This window comes from Sinocyclocheilus grahami, unplaced genomic scaffold, assembly GCF_001515645.1.
Source record: "Sinocyclocheilus grahami isolate Dianchi unplaced genomic scaffold, SAMN03320097.WGS_v1.1 scaffold708.1, whole genome shotgun sequence".
Classification (NCBI taxonomy): domain Eukaryota; kingdom Metazoa; phylum Chordata; class Actinopteri; order Cypriniformes; family Cyprinidae; genus Sinocyclocheilus; species Sinocyclocheilus grahami.
This window is the reverse complement of record NW_015505887.1, coordinates 118266-133410: the sequence shown is the minus strand read 5'-3', so window position 1 is coordinate 133410 and position 15145 is coordinate 118266. Positions and strand designations below refer to the sequence as shown.

Here is a 15145-nt window from a genome sequence, read left to right as displayed (position 1 = left end):
AAGCAGTGATATTGTGAAATATTTTTACTATTTAAAAGAACTGCTTTCTATTTGAATATCTTTTAAAATTTAATTTATTCCTGTGATTTCAAAGCTGATTTATTTTAGCATCATTACTATCCCATTAGTAATAATAATAATAATAATAATAATAAATGTTTTTTGAGCAGTATATCAGCATATTATACTGATTTCTGAAGATCATGTGACACTGAAGACTGGAGTAATGATGCTGAAAATTCAGCTGCGCATCACAGGAAAAAAATACATTTTAAAATATATTAAAATAGAGAGCAGTTATTTTAAATAATAAAAATATTTCACAATATTACAGCTTTTGCTGTATTTCTGATCAAATAAAAGCAGGCTTGGTGAGCAAAAGAGACTTCTTTAAAAAACATTAAAAATCTTACTGTTCAAAAACTTTTGACTGCTAGTGTATATGGACCAATATGACAATAAACAATGATATTTACATTTTGATATGAGAAATGCAACATGAACACAATTTTTTTTGAGAGAATGTGTTGAATCAATTAATTGAAATCGACTAATTAATGTTATTGAATCATCTCTGTCTTAACTCACTCATATAAGGAAGGTTTGTGAAACTAGTCTAATCACAATCTGACTTTAATTTTGATTTAGTATTTCATTTAGTAAGTTTAAAATATTCACTATAAGAAGTAAACTAAAGTAAAAGTTGAGTTAAACAATTTCCACACTGTCAAAACATGAAGAATCATATTAATTTATATTGATAGGCACCATTCTAACAATAAACAGCAATATTTACTTGCATTATTATTATTATAAACAACACAGAGACAGCACTGTTCTTATTCTTATTCTTCAATACAGAGATGTCCAAGAATTTGAAAGAAGATGCAAACAAGTCACTGAATAAAGTTTTGAGTCATTTAATTGAAATGGACCGATTGAACCAATTTGAGGAAATGAATGGAAACATGTGGAGACTCTTAGTTTTGAAGCTCACATAGAAGAACCAAAGGATCGTGAGTCTAGTCTAATCACATGATCTTCAGGAAACTTCATGGCCGAGTAAAGAACACTCTTCTGTTGCTTAACTTTGTCAAAGCGATATCGTTGCAAATAAGTGTCTCTCTCTTGGTATGCAGGCATGATGCAGTGTGTGATTTGTGTGGGTGATAAAGTCTTCGAGGTTTTCCTGCAGATGATGGCTGAGAAAGTGAGTCGAGCGTTTGAAGGATCTCTCAGCACTGAACTGAATGCATTATTGATCGCTCATTATTGACAGTCGCATTGATTGCTGTTTCAGCCCAAGACTAAAGAGCACGAGGAGGAGCTGGAGCGCCACGCTCAGTTCCTATTGGTCAACTTTAACCACACCCACAAGAGGATCCGCAGGGTCGCAGATAAATACCTCTCAGGACTCGCAGAAACGTAACGTTATCCACACATTCTCTAGTTCTCGAACTCCTGACCTAGACAGCATAGGAAGCATCACTCGTGATGTAAACTGAACAATTTCACCCAATATCTGTGAGGTCCGTGTAGTTGTTGTGCTTTTTTCAATGCTTCTCACACAAAGTTTGTTGCTTATGAAAATGCAAAATGCACCAAACATCTTCCCAAACTAGTAATGAGAATTGTATATAAATATGTTTTAAGATTTAAGGTCTCCCTGCAGTTTGCCGCCAAAATAAAAGCTCTGTGGTTTAATGTATAAAAGTAAAGAAATTAAAACGGACATAAATATTAGTATTGTCATTTTACTGTTGTTCTGTAAAATAACCTTATTATTAATAAATACTCGTTAAATAAAAATATTTTTTTATAACAATAGTAGTATTACTGTAATAAAATATATAGTTATTAACTGATTTTTGTAATTTAACAAAAACAACAGTAGTAGTAATTTTTATTTTGTATTATTTTTGTTGCAGTAATATTATTGTTATAGTAAAATATTGCTTTATTGAAATTAATAAAATTAATAACAATAATAATAGTTGTTTATTTTAAATTTAAATACTCATTTTTGTAGTATTTTATTACCAGATTTTGCTCATTTTTAGTATTTTATTTACAATAGTAGTATTGCTATAGTAATTTCTTTATCGATTTAATTTTCGTAATTTAACATCAATAATATTAATAATAACAACTATAATAATAGAAAATAACAATTGCTTTTGTTGTTGTAGCAATAATAATAGGGAGTAGTTGTAGTAGTAATAATAATAATAATAGGTCGTAGTAATAATAATAATAGGGAGTAGTTGTAGTAATAATAATAATAATAATAATAGGTAGTAGTAGTAATAATAGATATTATTATTATTATAATAATATAGTCATATACAATAATATTAAAAGCTCAAATCTCTCAAATCCGTGTTTGTCCTCTAGGTTTCCTCATCTTCTGTGGAGTGGAAGAGTTTTGAAGACCATGTTGGACATCCTGCAGACTCTGTCTCTGTCCCTGAGCGCCGTCAGTACAGCAGACCTCCAGAAATCAGTACATGCATGACCAGTATTACTAGTATTTACACTCTCACACGTCAGTCTCTTAACCCAACCTGCTGTTATACAGGACATCCACAAGGACCAGCCGTACTACGACATTCCCGACACTCCGTACAGAATAACGGTCCCAGACAAGCATGAGGCGCGAGAGGTGAGACAGACGCAGCTTCTGAGCCGAGGATATGGGCTCAGTCTGAGTCCACTGCTTTGAAACGGTTTTTGTGTTTGTGCAGAGCATCGTGAAGGACTTTGCCGCCCGCTGTGGAGAGATCTTGAAGGAGGCCATGAAATGGGCGGCTTCGGTTACCAAATCTCATCTCCAGGTGAGTAGAAGTCGCATACTGTGCATTAAAAGTATGTACTTTGAGTCTGAGATGTGGTATTTATGATCATATGTGTTGCACAGTCATGCAGACAGCCTGGATTAGAGTCTGATTCCTATCATTCACCAGGCCATCCTCTCTTATCTCTTATCTTATCTCATCATTTACAGACCCACCAGCTCTGCTGAAAAGAAAAAAAATAAAAAATATATATTTTAATTATTATAAAAAAAATGTTTTATGCATTTAACATTTGCATTTTGCAGGCGCTTTTTATCCAAAATGCGACATGCATTGCATTTAAGGTATATACATATTTGTTTAAACTGATTGTTTTATTATAAACTATTATAAACTTCACTGGTAAAGCATTTTCACAAACCTCTTTGTCATTTTCTGCTTGCATGTTGTTAAATGAATCAAAATTCACTATTACTTTTGTTTATACGTTTATAAACTGCTGTTGCAGCCTCAGCTGCACATTTCTTGTTTTTATTTATTTTTTTACTACTGAAAAAAAAAATCTGTTCATCTAAAGCAGATGGGTAATATTAGCCTCAAAAAGCATGCACAGATGCTTACTTTCACCAGACATATTTTACCATATGGGCTTCGTGAATTGGGTGCAGTATTAGTTTGAGTCGTGCGGAGTTGCAAATTAGTCAGCTATAGTAATACTATGGTGTTCTTTGAGTGCCATGTAAATACCAAGATTTATGAATTTTAATCATAATATATTAATCACATTCAAAAGTTTGGGGTCTGTACGATTTTTAATGTTTTAAAAAAGGTCTCCTCTGCTCACCAAGACTGCATTTATTTGATCAAAAATACATTAAAAATTGTGAAATATTATTACAATTTAAAACAGCTGTTTTCCGTGTGAATATGTGTTAAACTGTAATGTATTTCTGTGATGCGCAGCTGTATTTTCAGCATCATTCCTCCAGTCTTCAGTGTCACATGATCTTCAGAAATCATTCTAATATGCTGATTTGCTGCTCAAGAAACATTTCTGATTATTATCAATGTTGAAAACAGTCGTGCTGCACAATATTTTTGTGGAAAGCGTGATGCATTTTATTTTTCAGGATTCACAGATGAACAGAAAGTTCAAAAGAACAGCATTTATTTGAAATATAAATCTTTTTTAACGTTATAAATATCTTTACTGTCGCTTTTGATCAATTTAATGCGTCCTTGCTGAATTAAAGTATTAATTTCTTTCAAAAAATCTGTTTGTGTCCGTCTCAGGAGTATCTGAACAAGCATCAGATCTGGCTGTCGGGTTTGTCTCAGCACACAGGTTTGGCGATGGCTCCCGAGAGCATTCTCAGCTTCGCGGGATACAACCGTCAGAGCACAACGCTGGGGGTGAGAAACACACCTGACCTGAGTCCCTGTTACAGACACATGTCCTGATGCTAACCACTGCTGTACTCTTACGGTAGATGGTTACTGAGATGGTAACTGAGGTTTTTGGCCAGATTAAGGTAAGACGGTAGCGAGTCTTTAGCGGATCGGAATAAAATCTTCAATCATTTTAGAAGAAGCCCACATGCTCAATCAAATCCACTAAATTCAAAACATCTTGAACTGCTTTAAGATTCACAGAACATCTGAATGTGTACATCGTGTGAACACACAAATTGCTTATATTAATGCATTTATTTATACATGTAGTTATTCATGCATTATTTATGACAATTAACCATACAATTATAAATATAAAAAAACGGATTCTTATGTAATATAAATAATATATATTAATATTAATATGCATTTATTTGTACACGCATTTATGCAATTATGTATACATTACGACATTATTTTTGACAATTAAGCATACTTTTACACAAATCTCAATGTCAAAACATTATATTTATTTACATGCATTTATTTATTCATTGCATTTATATATGCACTGACATTATTTTTGAAAATTGAGCACAATTCTAAATGTAAAAAGTCTTATTTTAAAATAATGTTTTTTGAATATTAATGTGCATTTATACAAGTATGCAATTATTATACATTTAAATATTCATTTTTATTTATATGTCAAGCCAATTTTAAGTAGCTCTTTTCATAATGCACATTGTTTCAAAGCAACTTTGAAGATAATTTTTGCAGTAATAATGTCTTAAATCCTGACAGCTCTTTTAGCAGATAATGCACACAGCGATTTATGATGAGAATTTTCTGTATGCATTGAAGCAGATGCCCTGCTATATTTACTATAGCTGCTACATTTCAGTATAACAGAGTATACTGTGAGGTACTGTATCCCACAATGCACTGCACTTTAAGGTCCACATTAAGGTCATTAACGGAATTAATTGCTGTAAAGCTGCTTGGAAACAATGTGTATTGTGAAGAGTGTTTTTCACAATATACAGCTTAAAACTAACCAGGTATTTCAGACGTGATCCCAGCTAACGCACTCACTGCATTTCAGCTGTGTGATATTGATTATCCCTGCAATCATGCTTTATAAATATTTATTAGCACTGTTGTGTTCATATCAATTTGGCTCGTTTTTGTCTTTTTTATTTTTTGGGCCTTTTAAATGTGTTGTTTTTGTGCATGCTTTGCGTTCTGATGTTATTTTGCAGCATGTCATGTGTAAATGTGTTGTGGGCAATATTTTGTCATTCACTTTATTTGTGCCGTTACATCATTCCATCTCTGCTAACCACTGGCTGCTAACTCCTCTGTGTGTGTGTGTGTGTGTGTGTGTGTGTGTGCTATGATTGGCTGGCGGTGGGTTTGGTGGGTGTGGCCTGTCGTGTGCTCCTCCCCCTCGCCCCAGGCAGCTTTTCCTCAGGTTGGTGCTGTTACTGTTGTCCTCACTTCTTTCATTGGCTCCATCTGTAACTCATTTGTCATTTATAAATCAGTATATGTTGTTATCATCGCAGTAGAGCGGTCAGCTCCTCCTGACGCTCATAAGAGTATATCTTTATAGATGAATGGATATATTCTAGTCAGAAATGTCATTAGTAATGTTTGTAGTGGGATGTTTTAACTGGTCAGTTTCCATCATTCCCAGGTTACCCAGCTGACGGAGCGGCCCACCTGTGTGAAGAAGGACTACTCCAACTTCATGGCGTCGCTCAACCTGCGGAATCGCTACACTGGAGAGGTAAACACGTTCAATCGGGTGTTTATGTGTGAATCTCACCAGTCCTGACGAGAACATATTTCACATGACTCTATTTCACCAAACATTAAAAGAAAGAAATAAGAAATGATATGTTCTTATAATTTTGCATAAAGAAAATTAAGTCTATTTTTATGATTTAAAAAAACTTATTTTATTTTTGTTTTTATTTATTGATTTATGCAGTTTATTTATGTGTGTATTAGCACTTTATTTATGTACTTATTTTATGCACTTATTTATACATGTATTTAGATATTAATGCAGGTATTTGTGCAGTTTATCCATACATTTAAACATTTATTCATGTATTTATTCATGCACTTTTTTTATGCAATTTGTTTTATTTATTCAATTATGCCTTTATTAATGCATTCAAGCATTTTTAGATTTGTTTTTGCATTTATTTATGCACTTATTTATGCGCTTATTTATTTATGCATGTATTTATACGTTTATTCAGTTATTTGTGCATTTATTAATTTTCATGCATTTATTTATGCACTTATGCATTTGTTTTTTTTTAGATGTATGCATTCATTTAGACATTTGTGCAGTTATTTATGCATATTTGTAGATGTATGCATTTATCTATTCATTTAGATATTTATGCACTATTTATGCATTTTGTTTACATTTATGCACTTATTGATGCATTTAAGACATTTATTTATGCATTGTAAAATAATTTTATGACAGTTATGCACACTTTTATTCAAAATTCTCCTTACTGAAATGTAAAAAAAAAAAGGTTCTCATACTCAATCATCATTCTGTCATTTAAATAATATTTTAAATAATATATTGTTAATTTATTTCATATTTAGCATCAAAGGATTTGTACTTTATGGTAGTATTAGCTGTACTGCTTAATAATATATGTTGAATATATTAAAAAGGTATTAAAAAGGTTTACTTTAAGGCTTAATTGGGGTGAAATATGTTTTTGTGAGATTTATGTTTTTGTCTGTAATGTATTGATTGAGTGTATCTGTGTATGTTGAGGTTACTGGGATGCTTCAGTTTGCCAAAGTGACACACAGTGAGTCAAACCTCAGCAAGCTGATGGTTTCTCAGATGAGTGACGCTCTGGATGCCAAAGACTCGGACGCCTTCACACAGAACATGTTCAAGATGACCGCGCTGCTTATCAGCACTAAAGGTAGCACACAGATGATCATATGGACAGTTTGGGATGCAGATCATGTTTGAGTGACACACAAACATCTCTGTCTCAGATTGAGATCTTCAGCTGCTGCATCATCTCTGCTGGTCTCCTCTGAAGATGTTCACGGAGCAGGGCATGGAGACGGCCATCGCCTGCTGGGAGTGGCTGCTCGCTGCCCGCAATGGGATTGAAGTCCAGGTAAATCTGGATTATAAGAGTGCGGCGTGCTCTTAGATCGCAGTGCTCATTGCATGTGTGTGCAGTTCATGCGTGAGATGGCGGCCGCCTGGCAGATGACCGTCGAGCTGAAGATGTGCTTGTTCTCGGAGACGGAGTCGGAGGCCGATCCTTTAGCTGCTTCAGAAGAGAGTCAACCGCTGCCCCGTCCACCCAACGTCACGCCGCATTCGCTCTGGATTGAGGTCTGTAATCGCACACTGCCATAAAACTCTTACTGTTTATGCTTTATATAGTATGTATACTGTGTAAACCAAGTCAAGTCAATGTTATTTATTTACAGTTGTGGTCATAGGTTTATATATACCTTGCTGAATCTGCAAAATTGTCATAATTTTTTTTTAAATAAGAGGGATCATAAAAATTGCATCACACTACATTAAAACAGTAGTTCAACCCAAAATGAAAATTTGCTGAAAATGTGCTCATCCTCAGGCCATCCAAGATTAGGATGAGTTTGTTTCTTTATCAGATTTAAAGAAATGTAGCATTGCATCACTTCTGAGCAGTGAATGGGTGCCGTCAGAATGAGAGTCCAAACAGCTGATAAAAACATCACAATAATCCACAAGTAATCCACACCACTCCAGTCCATCAGTTAACATCTGGAGAAGACAGAAGCTGAAACAAATCCAGCATTAAGACGTTCTGAACTAAAATACGAGTCCATAATCCATAATAACGCTTCCACTTTTGAAAAAGTCCATCTCCTGTTGTCTCTCTCATCAAAATCCAGCCACATATTTGTTTAGAGCTGTTTTGGCTTGTAAACATTGTGTTTGATCTGTGCAGATTTCTCTCCTGATTCAGACCAGACCACTTTTTCACTGGAGGAAGCGTTATTATGGATAGTGGAATTGTGTTTGAGTCATTAGCAATGGTTTAAGTTGAAAAAAAGTGATGTAATGCTCAATTTCTCCAGATCTGTTCACAAACTCATCTACGTCTTGGATGGCCTGAAGGTGAGCACATTTTCAGCAAAATTTCATTTTTGGCTGAAATATTCCTTTAAGAGCCAGGGGGGTGTAAACTTTTGAACAGTATGATTGATGTAAATTGTTTCTGTTTTGTCTTCTGGTAAACATGTAAGTATCTTATGTAGCTTTTGAAGGGCCATACTAAATGGAAAAGCAAAAAGATCTTTAAACAAAATAAGAAGAGTTTGCACCAGTCATCCTGTTTGAAAGTTTTCACCCCCTGGCTCGTTATGCATCATGTTTGTTTCTTCTTCATCAGTGAATGTTTTCACCCATTGTAATAGTTTGTATGAGTCCCTCGACTGTTCTCAGTTTGAAAATATGGATCTCAAAATCATACAGTCACTGTTAGGAAGATGCAGAATATGCTGGAAACCAAAGAACATGCAGGAGCTGGAGGATTTTTCTGAAACTCTGTCTCAGAATGATCACATTCCTCGTATTGTCCTATCATACTGTGTGTGTGTGTGTGTGTGTGTGTTTAGTTTCTAGTGCAGAGATTTGAAATCGCCAAGTACTGCAGTGCAGATCAGGTGGAGATCTTCACCGGCGTCCTGCAGAGGGCGCTGTCTCTCAGCGTCGGCGGGCCCAAGAGCTGCCTGAACCGCCACGTAGCTGCTATAGGACCCCGATTCAGGTGATGCTTTAAACACATGCAGCACCATTTACACCATTTAACCATTATTTGTGAATTGTGTTTTTGTATACTGTACATGCAGTATTTAGCAGGTTCAGAAATCTCCCATTAAAAGAGTGCAATTTTTGCCCCCTGGATTTATTTATTTTGTAAGGGTGTTATTGACTTATTAAATGTATCTGTGTTGTATTTTTATGTCAATTTAACCAATTACCTCAATCATTCAGAATACTATAGACTGTTACCAATACAATCTGATCAACATCAACAAAAGTCATCTTTATACTGCAAAGGTGGAACAGATGCTGCAACTGACATTGCATGTTTAGACGGTTTAATGCTGCTCAAAGGTGGCAAACATGCATTTATACAACAGTTGCATAATATGAATATCCCACATAAAGTATATATTGATGTTACAAATGTTAATTAACCATTTTAGCTGTGTTAGTTGGTAAAAATGTGTATTTTTATTGGAATTTTAATATTTTATCCTCATTTTCTTTCCTAAACCTGTTTTACGCTTGGTACAAAAAATAGGTACACTTAGGATCTTCAGGACAAAAATATCCCCATTGAAACGTATTCAAATGCAATAATCCCAGCGCCATTTAAGCATGAAATCATGCATTCTTTGTTAACAGGCTTTTATTCTGTTGGCAAGGCTCCAAAACTTTTTTTTTCTTTCATTTTTACTATTTTCTCATGTTTGGCCTATGGAGCAATTACTCGCATTTCCCAGTTTTCTGCTTCTACTAAAGAAAAGGCCAATTGAAGTGATGTAATTATTAATGTGTGGGTGTACTGGTGTTTTTTGTTTAAATCTGACACTGCACAAAAAATAATGCATCAGAATTAATGCTGTTGCTGATCATTGACCTATCCAAGACTGCAAAAAAAAAAAAATGCTAAGCATTTAGTATATGTGTGGCATTAAGTAATCAAACTGGCATTTAAAGTGTTTAAAACCTGAAAATGTATGATTTTTTGTAAGTTATGATCAGGACTGATGTTGCTAAAAAGATCTATTTCAGAGAAAGCAGAAAAAAAAAAAATATATATATATATATATATATATATATATACACACACACACACACACGCTACCATTCAAAAGTTTGGGATCAGTAAGACTTGTATTACTTTTTTCAGAAGTCTCTTCTGTTCATCAAGGCTGCATTTATTTGATAAAAAATACAGAAAAAAACTGTAATATTGTGAAATATTATTACAATTTAAAACAACAGTGTTCTATTTTAATATACTTTAAACTGTAATGTATTTCTGTGATGCGCAGCTGTATTTTCAGCATGATTCCTCCAGTCTTCAGTGTCACATGATCTTCAGAAATCAGTATAATATGCTGATTTATTATCAATATTAGAAACAGTTTTAGCTGCTTAATATTTTTTTAGAGCCTGTGATACTTTTTTTCAGGATTATTTGATGAATAAAAAGTTAAAAAGAACAGCATTTATTTAAAATAGAAATCTTTTGTGACAATATAAGTCTTTACTGTCACTTTGTATCAATTTTACACATCCTTGCTGAATAAAAGTAATAATTTCTTTCAAAAAAAAAGAAAGAAAAAAATGTACTAACCTCAAACATTTGAACAGTAGTGCATATTGTTACAAAAGATTTCTATTTTAAGTAAATGCTGTTCTTTCTTTTTCTTTTTTTTACTTTTTATATATCAAAGAATCCTGAAAAAGTATTACAGGTTCCAAAAACAAAACAAAACAAAATACAAGCAGCTCAACTGTTTTGAACATTGATAATAATCAGAAATGTTTCTTGAGCAGCAAATCAGCATATTATACTGATTTCTGAAGATCATGTGGCACTGAAGACTGGAGTAATGATGTAGTTTGCTTTTTATGCATTCAAAAATCAAGACTTCACATTGGTTGTCTTTGCATGAAAAACAAAGCAGAAACAGAAACGTGTGTGTAATAGGTTGATGCAACATGAGCCAGATATACATGTAATGCTGCAATCGACACTTTCTGTTCATTTTCACATCTCACTTGAATGATTTTGAGGTGCATTTTTGTTAATTTTGGTGGCATTTTTACTGCAAGCTCCTGTTTATTTATGACCCTGTCATATAGTGAAATAATATAAAACTGTCAGTACAAACAACATGTCATTAAAAAAGTTTAGTATTTCATATTTAGTACATATCGTGTGTGTGTGTGTTCGGCTGCTGACTCTCAGTCTCACTCTTCTTCCATCCGTAACGTCCTGAGAGAGAAGATCTACTCTACTGCCTTTGATTACTTCAGGTGTGAACATCAACACAAAACAGGAGGCAGATTTGGTTTCTTATGCAGAATGAATGTAAGTTGTGTTTGTGTGCATTCAGTGTGGCTCCACGGTTCCCCACGCAGCCAGAGAAACGCCTGCGTGAAGACATCAGCATCATGATCAAGTTCTACGCCTGTCTGCTGTCGGATAAGAAATATCTCACGGCCACTCAGCTCGTGCCACCAGGTGAACAAACCCCATCACAGTGCACATCAGTGATCTTCAGCTCAGTCCTCAGCGTGTTTGTTTAGTTTGTGACATGAAGCAGCTTCAGCAGCCTCCTGCCTTATTCTTATACAGTTTAGTTCACTCTGGGCTCGTGACAGGACTAGTTATGGTAAAAAGCAATTAAAAGGATGAAATGGAGGCCAGGACCTAAAATGAACACTTTTCCCTTATGCATCCATATACATTTTAATCTAAAATATTGCTGTTGAAAGAAAAGTTCATCATTATGTTATTTGTTTACTACCCATAAACACTGTAAAAAGAACAAAAAATATATATTTTTTGAAGTTGTCATTACAATTACGACAAAGCTGCTTGTATTGTATTTTTAGTTTATTTTTTATTGTTTTTATGAACATTATTTAATTGATATATTGAATTAATGTGACTTAATATAATAATGTATTTAAATAAATAATTAATTTATTTGAATAAATAATTAATAGATTTATTTTAATAAATTACCCATTAAATAAGTTGATTAATCATTAATTAATTAATTAATTAATTACTTATTATTACAATTATTTTAAATTCTTAAAATACATTAATTGTATTAAATTCATAGTATAAATATATTAAATTAATTAAATATTAAGTATGTTTTACAAGATAATAATGTTTATAATCCAAAACATCATGTTTGATTCAGTGTGTTACTTGCAGTTTCTTTGAAACAATTTTCACTCTGAAATTGCTAGTAAATTTCATGAATATTTACAAAGTAAAATTTTTTCAGTGTATGTTACCTCAACAATACTGACAGTTCCTCCCGGTTCTGCCTCCTACATGAACAGCGTTTGAACAGCTTGTAATGTATGTATGCGATGCTGATGCTGATGCTGATGTTGTGTGCTGTCAGATCCTCAGGACGTGTCGGTGAACAGTCTGTCTGTGATGGCGGTGATGGACTCCAGGAGCAGTCTGGACGCAGCCGTGGGCTCCAGACAGCAGGCCACACAGGGCTGGATTAACACATACCCACTGTCCAGCGGCGTCTCCACGCTCTCCAAGAAATCAGGTCCACACACTCACTCACTCACACACACACACACACACACACACACACACACATAGACTCTCAGTCACTCACTCACTCACACATAGACTCTCTCTCACTCACACACACACACACACACACACACACATAGACTCTCACTCACTCACTCACTCACTCACACATAGACTCTCACTCACTCACTCACACACACACACAGACTCTCACTCACTCACACACATACACACACACACACACTCTCACTCACTCACTCTTTCACTCACACATGCACACTCACTCTCACTCACTCTTTCACTCACACATGCACACACTCACTCTCACTCACTCTTTCACTCACACACAAACACACACACACACACTTACTCTTTCACTCACACACAAACACACACACACACACTTTCACTCTCACTCACACACACACACACACACACACACACACACACACTAAAAATACACACACTATAAAATAACACTACTATCTTTGAAAAAAAAAGTGCATAATGTTTAAAATAATGTTTATAAACCATATATAATTATTAAAGTTGCTTAAACAATTAGAAAAAAAACCAGCACCATGCATGCATGTATAGTTTAATACAAAGGGCCGAAAACTAATCACAAAGAGTAGGCTACTTTCTTCATTTAAAAACATGAGATACAGTGGGCTGGGGAAAAACCGCATTAAAGTCTTGAGACATGTTTTTTAAAAGTTGAACTTACATAAATTTTACATGGCTTTCTAAACATGCGGCTCTCTTGTGCGAGACGCGAGTGCAACGCTGATAGATGTCCCTCTAGAAAATGTGCATATTTCAGTTTTGACGTAAACAACATTTTCTCCACACTGATGCTTCCACACTGATGCTCTCGTTTTCCGCAATATATTGAATGAACAACATAGCCAAGCCGTTCACACAGAACGCATATTTCAGTTTTGACGTAAACAACATTTTCTCCACACTGATGCTCTCGTTTTCCGCAATATATTGAATGAACAACATAGCAGCGCTGCATCTAGTGGGTTCAACTGGATAGGCTAACAAAAGCATTCAAATGCAATGACACTTACACAGGGTCGGTGCCAGAGCGCACAAAGTGAGGGGGCAGGCTCAAGTTATTGGAGGGCCACTCATTTTTGGGGGGGGGGGCGCTGCTTTGAGAAAAAATTGTTTCTGAAAGTGATTTTCAGATGCAACGGGGGGAAAAAACGGGATAAACACAAACATGAAAATTGTAAATAAAATAATCTGATATATAGCCTATGTACAAAAGTTAATAAGAATTCTTTCTAAATGCAGCACCGTTCTTATTTTCTTATTATTTTAACCTGAACGGAAAAAAACGTTTTTTTTTTTGCTAAGAACGAACCGAAATGAAAACATTTAGCTTTTAAAACTAAATTCTAATTTTCTACTTAAATATTATCAAAATTCGAATTATATTTGAATTTAAAAGGCATAATTTCAGTTAGGGGGATAAAGCTTTTGGCTTCTCTCCTGAGGCCACAAGAGGGCGCATCGCGCAAAATATTATGCAAGTTTCTTCAAAGTGTAATAAAATAACACAACTATCTTTGAAAAAAAAAAGTGCATAATGTTTAAAATAATGTTTATAAACCATATATAATTATTAAAGTTGCTTAAACAATTATAAAAAAACCAGCACCATGCATGCATGTATAGTTTAATACAAAGGACCGAAAACCAATCACAAAGAGTTGTTAGAGCTACTTTCTTCATTTAAAAACATGAGATACAGTGGGCTGGGGAAAAACCGCATTAAAGTCTTGAGACATGTTTTTTAAAAGTTGAACTTACATAAATTTTACATGGCTTTCTAAACATGCCGCTCTCTTGTGCCAGAAGCGAGTGCAACGCTGATAGATGTCCCTCTAGAAAATGTGATAAACCAAGCCGTTCACACAGAACGCATATTTCAGTTTTGACGTAAACAACATTTTCTCCACACTGATGCTCTCGTTTTCCGCAATATATTGAATGAACAACATAGCAGCGCTGCATCTAGTGGGTTCAACTGGATACGCGTTCCAGTATCGACAGAAAAATATCATAATGAGCAAAAATATGCAACAGTGGAGCGGGACTCACACCGAACGGCACCGCTGTGAGGCGCCGGCGCGATCAAACAGCTGAAACATGAAATAGACTACTCCGTAATTTTTGGTCATACAGTAAAGGCATAATTCGAAACTGCAAAGTGTTACCAGTTTCAAAATTCAAGAATAATAGCAAAGTTAATAAGAATTCTTTCTAAATGCAGCACCGTTCTTATTTTGCTCTGCATAACCTGAACGGAAAAAAACGTTTTTTTTTTGCTAAGAACGAACCGAAATGAAAACATTTAGCTTTTAATTTGTGTATTTAACAGCCTGGGAGACCTTCCCAGGGCAGTACCTTGCCTCACCGACTAAAATCAGGGTGCCCACTACGGAGACGTCACCAGAGGTGAGGGGGCACAGTGACCGAGGTGGCCGGGCCAGGCCGACACACACACACACACACACACACACTCACTCACTCACTCACTCACTCACTCACTCACTCACTCACGCA

At 34.9% G+C, this 15145-nt stretch overlaps 1 pseudogene; it reads left to right on the top strand.

Annotated features, from left to right (window-relative positions):
* The window catches only part of LOC107560028 (phosphatidylinositol 4-kinase alpha-like), a 52824-nt pseudogene that overhangs the window by 22328 nt on the left and 15351 nt on the right, over positions 1 to 15145 (top strand).